Consider the following 9551-nt stretch of genomic DNA (forward strand, 5'->3'; position numbering starts at 1 on the left):
AGAATTTCCGATGTGTGAACAGGACAGCGGAAAAAACATTAAAGTCAATGGGCAGAGGAGATGAGCATTAATTTGTAGCGGAATTACTCGGTGTGAACGCGCCCTTATGTGGACACCTACATCACATTCATACAGGATGCACTTTGCATTCACTTTTTATATCCAACAGCTAGATAAAGAAACAATGAATATTTTCTGCATTTCCCTCATAACTCATGAAGACTAAACTCAACAAATAATGGGATCTCATTTTCGGAATCCACAGGATAGACTACTAGATTTTATGAGGTCGTACACTAGAACATCCTTAAAGGGGTACTCCGCTGCTGAGCGTTTGGAACAAACTGTTCTGAACGTTGGAGCCGGTGCCGGGAGCTCGTGACGTCATAGCCCCGCCCCTTATGACATCACGCCCCACCCCCTCGATGCAAGTCTATGGGAGGGGGCGTGACAGTCGTCACGCCCCCTCCCATAGACTTGCATTGAGGGGGCGGGGCGTGATGGCATGAGGGGCGGGGCTATGACGTCACGAGCTCCCGGCACCGGCTCCAGCGTTCAGAACAGTTTGTTCCAAACGCTAAGCAGCGGAGTACCCCTTTACAGGGGTACTCCGGAGGAAAATAAATGTTTATAAATCAACTGGGTGGCAGAACGTTATACAGATTTGTAAATTACTTCTAGACAAAAATCTTAATCCTTCCCGTACTTATCAATTGCTGTATGCTCCACAGGAAGTTGTGTAGTTCTTTCCAGTCTTACCACAGTGCTCTCTGTTGGCACCAGTCAGCAACTGTCCAGAACAGGAGCAAATCCCCATAGCAAACCTCTCCTAGATAATGCCTACTAATAAAAGACATTTGGAAAGTTTTCAGACCCTTTCACTTTTTTTCACATTTTGTTATGTTTCTTAAATAAAAAAAATTCCCATCATTCTGCTCTCAGTACATTATAATGAGAATTTTGAAAGTGGAACTTTAAAAACTTTGCCAAATATATTAAAATGGAAAAATTTCATATGGACATAAGTATTCAGACCCTTCACTATGACACATGATACATGATATTTAGCTCTGGCTCCTCCCATTTCTCCTGATCATCTCTGAGATGTTTCTCCACCTTGATCGGAGTCACCTGGGGTAAATTCATCTGATTGGACAAGACACAGCCCTGTCTATATATCACAAACACCAAGCCATGAGGTGGAAAGAACTGCCTGTAGAGCTCAGACACAGCCCTGTCTATATGAGATCTCACAGCTGACAATGGATATCAGAGCAAACACCAAGCCGTGAGGTGAAAAGAACTTCCTGTAGAGCTCAGACACAGCCCTGTCTATACAAGGTCTCACAGCTGACAGTGTATATTAGAGCAAACACCAGGCCATGAGGAGGAAAGAACTGCATGTAGAGCTCAGACACAGCCCTGTCTATACAAGGTCTCACAGCTGACAGTGTATATTAGAGCAAGCAACAAGCTGTGAGGAGAAAGAACTGCCTGTAGAGCTCAGACACAGCCCTGTCTATATAAGGTCTCACAGCTGACAATTGATATCAGAGCAAAAACCAAGCCATGAGGAGGAAAGAACTGCCTGTAGAGCGCATTGGCCTCCATAGTTATACTTTTTTTTTTCATAGCGCAATTGGTTCCAGAGCGCTGTCCATATTACAAGAGGTAAAATAAAAGATGCAAGTACAATGATCATGGAACAGTAAATTACAGACTTTTATATAAAGGGAGAGAGGGCCCTGCCAGTGGGGGCTTACAATCTACAGGGGTAAGGGGAGGGAAATAGTCAGTGGAGGAGACAACTGGTCATCAGGGAGAAATTGGGGAAGCAGTGGCTTATTGAAGGTTTTAGGGTTTCCTGAAGATATAGGTTTTCAGGTTCTTTTTAAAGGGGTACTCCACCCCATAGACATCTTATCCCCTATGCAAAGGATAGGGGATAAATGTCTGATAGCGGGGTTCCACCGCAGCACCCGGCGTTCTAAACAAACCCTGGGTTCCTGTGGCAGTGGCCGTGATATCATGGCTACGCCCCCTTGTGACGCCATGCCCCCTCCATTCATGTCCGAGGAAGGGGCATGTCGGCCGATACGCTCCCTCCCAGAATCATGAATGGAGGCGGCATGGCGGGACGTCACAAATGTATCTCTTGAAATGGTAATAACTTTAGAACGCTTTTTCTAAGCGGAGCGATACTGAGATTGTTTTTTCGTGACATATTGTACTTTACTGTATATAAGTGGTGCATTTTTTGTGAAAAACTGGAAAAATTCTGTCTTTTTTAAATCTTTTTTTTTTTTATGGTGTACACTGTGCAGTTAAAGTGATGTTATATTTATTCTGTGTGTCAGTACGATTATGGCGATACCCATTTTATATCACTTTCTATGTACTTTTTTCTTTTCTGAGTAAAATTATTTTTCTGCCATTCATTTTCCAACAGCCGTAACTTTTTTATTTTTTGTCCGACGCCATTAGTAAGGGCTTATTTTTTGCGGGATGAGCTGTATCATTTCTGACATACATGCTACCTTTTGATCTTTTTTTTTTCCGCTATTTGTACCAAAATTTTGCACTTTTGTGTTGTTTTTTTTTTGTCACCGTGCGGGATATTATACATTATAGTTTTATAGTACACATCATTACAGACATGGCAATACCTATTATGTATATGATTTGTGTTTTTGATCTTTTTTGGTGATAATACAGGGCTTTTATTGGGAAAGGGGCATTTTTTTAAATTTTATTTTACACTTCACACTTTTATTGAAGAACTTTCTATTTATTTTTTTTACACTTTTTACGGGTTATACTATGCTGCAATACATTTGTACTGCAGCACAGTATGACCCGATCAGATGCACATTGTACAGCCTGTGCGGTCCAGCCTGTGGCTGGATCTAACAGGCTTCCGTAGCAGGCAGGCAGGAGGTCATCATCTGATCTCCTGCTGCCATAGCAACCAACAGCGACCCAAGATCGTATCACAGCGCTGCCATTGGTGAACAGGGGGATCACAGCATCTATGGGGTTAATGCTGCCGGGACTGGCACGATTGCGGCCAGCGCGTGAATGTGTCGGGTGCTTGTACGTATGCATACGTCCTATAGCTGGAAGGGGTTAAACTCTTGGGGACGCCCTGCATCCCCGATCCATAAGTACCCAGGGCGTACCTGTACGCCTGTGGGAATTCCGGTCACTCAGCAGGCATCCCGTGCCAATGTCTGGGGGGGTCCTGAGACGCCAGTCAATTCAGATAGCCCTGATCCCCCTGAAGGGATAGGAGTGAGGTGGCAGGAGTGCCACCCCTCCTATCCCTGCTATTGGTTGGTCAGAAGGGACCGACCAATAGCAGATTGAGGGCGGGGGGGGGGGGGGGGGGTAAAGTTCGGTTCCCCCACTATGCCCACCCACGGTAGTCTGGGTAGAGTGGGGGAACTGTGTTGGGAGCGGAGGCGGAGGTCCCCTACCTATAGCCGGCAACTCCAACTCCCAGCATGCACGGTCTGTCAGTGCTCTCTCACTCCGGAGCCCTGTCGTATTTCAAGAATCGGAGGCTTTTACTCCTTTTACCCCTTATGAAAAGGAAAAGTTGGGGTCTACACCAGCCTGTTAGTGTATATTTTTTTTAGTGTACACTATCAGGCTGGTGTTGCCCCATACTTTTCATTTTCACAAGAGGTAAAAGGAAAAAAAGAAGACCCCCAAATTAGTAACGCAATTACTAATATGCAATATACAGAAATATGCCATATGTGGACATAAAATGCTCTGCAGGCGCACAACAAGGCTCAGGAGTGAGAGCGCACTATGTACATTTGAGGTCTAAACTGGTGATTTGCACAGGGGTGGCTGATTTTACAGCGGTTCTGACATAAACGCAAAAAAATAAATACCTAAGTGTGACCCCATTTTGGAAAATACACACCTGTTATATAACCGGAATGCTAACATATAACAGGTCTGACCATGGAGAGAGTGAGCTCTTTGTTTGTATAAAAAAAACAAAAAAAAAAACACACACATTTGTTTGTCACTGGTCACCTCCTTGGGATATTTGCTGTATTGCATTGACTGTGTCATCTGTCTACCCTCAGTAAAGCTACCATTTGTCCGTAACTTGGCATCGGTGTCTTCATTGCCCCTGTGCCTAGCCCAGGACCAGCGGTATTACCTTCGGGTGGTTAAGGCCAAACCACGCCCTGGCGTCACGACAAGAAAGGGTTAAAAATATCTGCCCCTTGGGTTATAATATCTACCCTGCACCTCACACCCCGACCCCACAACTTTTTGGCATCACAAACAAGATACGAGTGTGCGCCAGTTTCCACAAGCCACAAGTCCTTCCCCCTAGTCTGAACTGTGTCCGACACTGTCTGTAAAAATCGCATGCCAAAAAAAGTGTACGGGCTGTTGTCATTGTAATGTGTTTTCACTGTGGCGCTTGTGAAATAGAGGGGCTGCTGAAGATAACTTTGCTGCCTGCTGTTTCGAAGTCCGTAAAAGTTATAACCACAATTTGCAAAATTAGAACTGAAACCTACTGTGCCAGTACCTGAAAGGGGTTAGATGGCACCGGAGAAGCAAACGAAAATGTACCGTGCTGGTCAACGTCCCACCCCTGGGCATGGAAATCATCTCGCTTTGTCCAATGTGACGTGGAACTATGAAGATCTGCGTCTTGTTGCTGGGGGACCAGAACTCAGCACTGCACTGATGACGTCCTTCTGGCCGGCAGCCATTTTATTGGAGCCTGTTATAAAAGAGACCACGCAGTCAGTACTCCTCAGTATGCCGGAAGTCTCAGAGAGCAGTAAGATGGCGGAGTAGGCAAGTGCATGTATGGAGAGTACGAAGATGGCGCCAGAGGCCCGGCAAGTTACCGCGGCCGCAGCGCAATTATTTCAAGACCTTGCTGACCGGTTGCAGCGGTTGTCCATCGGGGCCGATGAGGTCTGCCACCTGATCCTGTTACCGGAGGACGACAACTGGCCAGCATCCCCAGAAGGGGGAACTTCCAAGTCACCAGAAGCATCAGATGCATCTTAACCGGTGAGGCTGTCCCCTCATCACCAGACCTGGGGGTCCTGAGCCGAAATCCAGATGGAGGAATCGGAAGTGAGTACCCCGACTGAGGCCACGTTTTCTACCCCTCCTTCCACCCCTAGCCCAAAGCAAACCTCCCAGACACCAAAGTCTGTTGAGTCTACTGCATGTCAGCACTCACCACCCTTACCCAGGTGGTTGTTCGGCGATGAGCCCTACTTAATCTGTTACATGAGGGAGCACCTTCTTCCCCTGCCAGGGAAGTCCCATCCCCCAGTTCCTCTGGCCTACTCTGAAAGGGCCAAGAGAGATGCTGAAGTGGCCGCAATTGTGAAGGAACTGAGGGCTCAGAGGATGGAGAGGTATGGACTAAAGCAGCTGCCGTTTGAGGTGCGACAGGAGCAGCATCAAGACACAAAAAAATTGTAGGCCCTGTACATCTGAAAATAAGAGCAACCCCGAGAGGGTGAGCCACCCCTGGAGCGCCGCCACACAACTGTGATAAAATTTGACAAGGTCAAGGGGTTTGGAACCCTTTTGGACTGCCGACTCGGGGGAACCATCTTAGTGAACTGGAGGGCAGTACAGAGAGACTATCTCCCCCTGGCTATGCATTCTCTTGAGAGCAAGGAGATCGTGCAGTACATGCCTGAGCAGAGCATGAGGAGAGTGGGCGGCTGCAGTGACCCGTCTGAGGAATCCTACCCAAATCCCATTTGCCTACTTCCCATTGGACGACTGGGATGCAAATCCCTTTAAATTACTATCATCACAAGTCAGAGACCCCGTCTGAGAGGAGGATGTCTATCTGCCCGAGGCACCTGCTACGGCTCCAAAGTGTCAGGAACCGGACTGGTATGCGGGTAGTGGATCCTCTGTTTTAGTGAGGCAATGACGTGGGCCGTACCAGGGGACCGGTTCTAAGAAGTTACTGGTTTTCACCAGAGCCCGCTGCAAGGCGGGATGGACTTGCTGCGGCGGTAACTCCCAGGTCGTATCCCCTGATAGCGACTCAACCTCACTAACAGCTGAGATAGGCGTAGTACACAAGGACAAGGTGAAGGCAAAGTCGGCAGGCAGCAAAGGTTCGTAGTAAGGGGCAACGGCAAAGGGTCTGGATACACAGGCTAGGGATACACAAAACGCTTTCTCAGGGCACTAGGGCAACAAGATCCGGCAAGGACAGGAAGGGGAAGTGGGTTTTGATGTGTTTTGTACTGATTGGGCCAGGCACCAATTAGTGGTGCACTGGCCCTTTAAATTTCATAGAGCTGGCGCGCGCGCGCGCCGGGAGGGACGCAATCCGTGAGCAGGCACGTCCGCGGATCGCGTCCCCTCTAGTGAGAGTGGAGCAGCGCTCACGGTCAGCGGCGCCGACCGGAGCGCTGCAAGCAGAGAGACGCCGCGAGCACTCCGGGGATGCAGCGGGACCCGTTACACAAAGTATATGCCCAAGTCATCCGAGGATGTGCCCAGGCCAACTCCTATGGTCGAAGAGGTTTGGCCTAATCAGTGGGCACCAATGCAAGTGCCTCGGCCTACTCCAGCTGTTGCGGAGGTTTGGCCGGCCCAACAGACACAGACAGTTCGTCCCCCAGTGGCGCAAGCTGCTGCGGTACAAGTGGTGGTCACTGTGAACCCGACCATCACCGAGTCCCGTTTGTCCCAAGTCTCTTGGAACACTCACGTTAACCCCATGGAAGGGGCCCAGTCTCGTGGTCCTAGGTTTATGTCCAAACCTAGAAAATAAACCGGCTGGTGAGGCTGGGATGGAAAAATGCCAATTTGAGTAGCATCTTGTGCATGTCCATTAACTCTATCAAAATGGTCGCCAGACTAACTTTTGTGTGCGAGAACACTCTTATTGTTACAGGTTACAAGCAACGTTTAAGTACAGAGCCTGACGAACATGTTAAAACGGTTAAAGTGATAACCAATCTCATAAGTGCTGTTCCCTGCTTTTAGACGAAATCCTCTCAAGTGAACTCTATAATGTATCTGGACTGTCGAGCAGTACAATGGACACTATGGTATATTTTGCTGAAAGTAATGTATTTTATTTGCCACCTGGCACTAACTGGTACTTATGTTATGTGTATTAAAGTTGTCATACAATATAATGTCTATAACTTGTTGTACATAAAAGTCAAGGTGTACAGTGTTTTCTTGGTATCTGGCAATTTTTATAGGAGGTATAGGATCTATTCAGTAGAGACGACGTTTCCACCTCAACGCCAGTACCATGTACAGTTAAGGTATCATACCAAGATTAAGGTATCAAGTAAAGTCTAGTACTACGAATAGTTACTCAGTACATCTGTAGTCAAGTACACATATCTGTCCCTCCACTAGGGCTGTAGCATTGACCATATAGCAGTCCACACACATGTCTTTCATAAATGGTCATAAGTCTAATTGTATAATATTCTCTTGTGTCTACATGCCCAGGATACTTTACTGGCCAGAAGGTATTACTGTTAACCTGTTATGCACGCATCTAAAAAGTCAAAAGGTAATATGTATTCAATGTTGTCTAGAAATGTGTAGTCTAATCTATATATCTAGTGTTCTGGGGAGTGTGTGTGTTATACCAAGGGACCCCAGTAGCCAAGCCAATGGGCAAAAATCCTCCGGCAAACCAATCCGTAATAATTGTGTCTAAAGTTATATATAATGTCATAGTCATGTGTATAATGTCATAGTCCTATTCTTCAGTAGTCATACAGTTAAAAAGTTTCTATGTAAGTCTTCAGAGCATGTATGGGCAATTTATACAAGGACTCTTTATCTTCAGTTCATATTAGAAGTAGAGCAGGAAAAAACCCTCAGGTATGGCGCTGCAGACTCTTGTAGACAGATGAGGCGGATGCCAAAGGTAATAGGAAAGTCCTCAGCAGGACATTATAAAAAAAAAACAATAAAACGGACAAAATTACGCGTTTCGGGAGGATCCCTCCCTTCCTCATATCAGGATACACCCCTCACGTGAGCATTTACGCCCCACAGGTGTCTGACAGATTTTTGGAACAGTGGTCCGTGAAAATGAAAAATTTAATTTTTCATTTGCACAGCCCACTGTTCCAAAGATATGTCAAACGCCAGTTAATGTATAAATACTCACTGTACCCCTTATTACATTCTGTGAAACAATTGTTGCAGGTGTGTTCCTTGTTTCCCCCGCTCCTTTGACATTTTAGCCGCCCGGCACAGCCTTGCATCCCTGTCTGTACAGTATGTGTTTTACCCTGTGTTGATTACAATAAAAGCTGCACTGGTGAGTGCACCGTTTCTTTCTTCTTTGACATGAAACCAGTGGTAACCGGACATTTCTTCTATGGTAGAACCGTCCAATCTTTCCCGTCCCTCTCCTTCCTCTGTACATTCTGATCTTCGGGTCTCTATGGTGAAGGGGCAGCTTTCTGCTATCTTCTGGGAGGTAGAAGCTATTTGTATATCCCCATTCACAGTAGTTAGAGAAGTCTTTTCCTAGTAGTTACCACAGTAGTTAGTCTTTTATTTCACCTCTTATCAACTCCTGAATATTACGCAATATGACTCCTCTTCCATCACTTTATTCAGGCAGGAGCTACATAGGGACTTTGGAGAAGAACTTGTCAGCTTCTTTCTGCACAGTCCACACTCTCTGCAATTACTTTTAGGCTTTCTGGAGGCATTTTGCTTTTGTTCCTAAAACAGAGCCCCCCTGCCATAAGGTTGCATGTGGAATTACAACTCGGCTCCATTTACTTCAGTGAAACTGAGCTGTGATACCACTCAGAATCTGAGGACAAGAGGGCGATTTTTCTGGAAGAAAGCAGCTAACCTGGTTTTCATCTGGTATTGACCTTGGATTGTTGGACTCCTTTGTGAGCTGTGTGTGTCAGAACCCATAGGGTTAATCTGTTCTGCTAGTTTCTTTTGTTTCTTTTTGTTGTCAGGCTACACCTAGCTCTCTGAGTTGGTAAGCTGACCTCCTTAGTTTTCACTATGTACTCCCTGGATCCAGGCTTTGCCTGCAAAAGAGTTTTCCTCCTGTAGCTAGCAAGATTACCTGTTTATTCCTGTTTTCCTGGTATCTGTGATTTTTGGCTTGACTTCTCGACTTTTCTCTGGTATTAGCGTTTTTGTACTTAGCCAACTCTTGGTATTGACATTGACTTATTGTGTGTGTGTGTGTTAATTATTTCTGTTAGTCTGTGTGCTTCCTTACTGTATCTGGGCCTGTGTCTGTAGTTTATTTTGTAGACAGTGACTTCCATTACATATTCAGGGAGGGACTGTCACTGTGGTTGTCGATCCGCTATTTAGGACGGATAGGCAAGTAAGCAGGGATCGAGGGAGTGGGTGATATCAGTACTGCACTCCTTCCCTGCCCATATGTGAAAGTGTGTGTTTAAAGCATACAATGCAGAGCTGTGTGTATATACACACACAGCTCTGCACCGTATACTTTATACACACACAGCTCTGCACCGTATACTTTATACACACACAGCTCT

Source organism: Hyla sarda, chromosome 3, assembly GCF_029499605.1.
Source record: "Hyla sarda isolate aHylSar1 chromosome 3, aHylSar1.hap1, whole genome shotgun sequence".
Classification (NCBI taxonomy): domain Eukaryota; kingdom Metazoa; phylum Chordata; class Amphibia; order Anura; family Hylidae; genus Hyla; species Hyla sarda.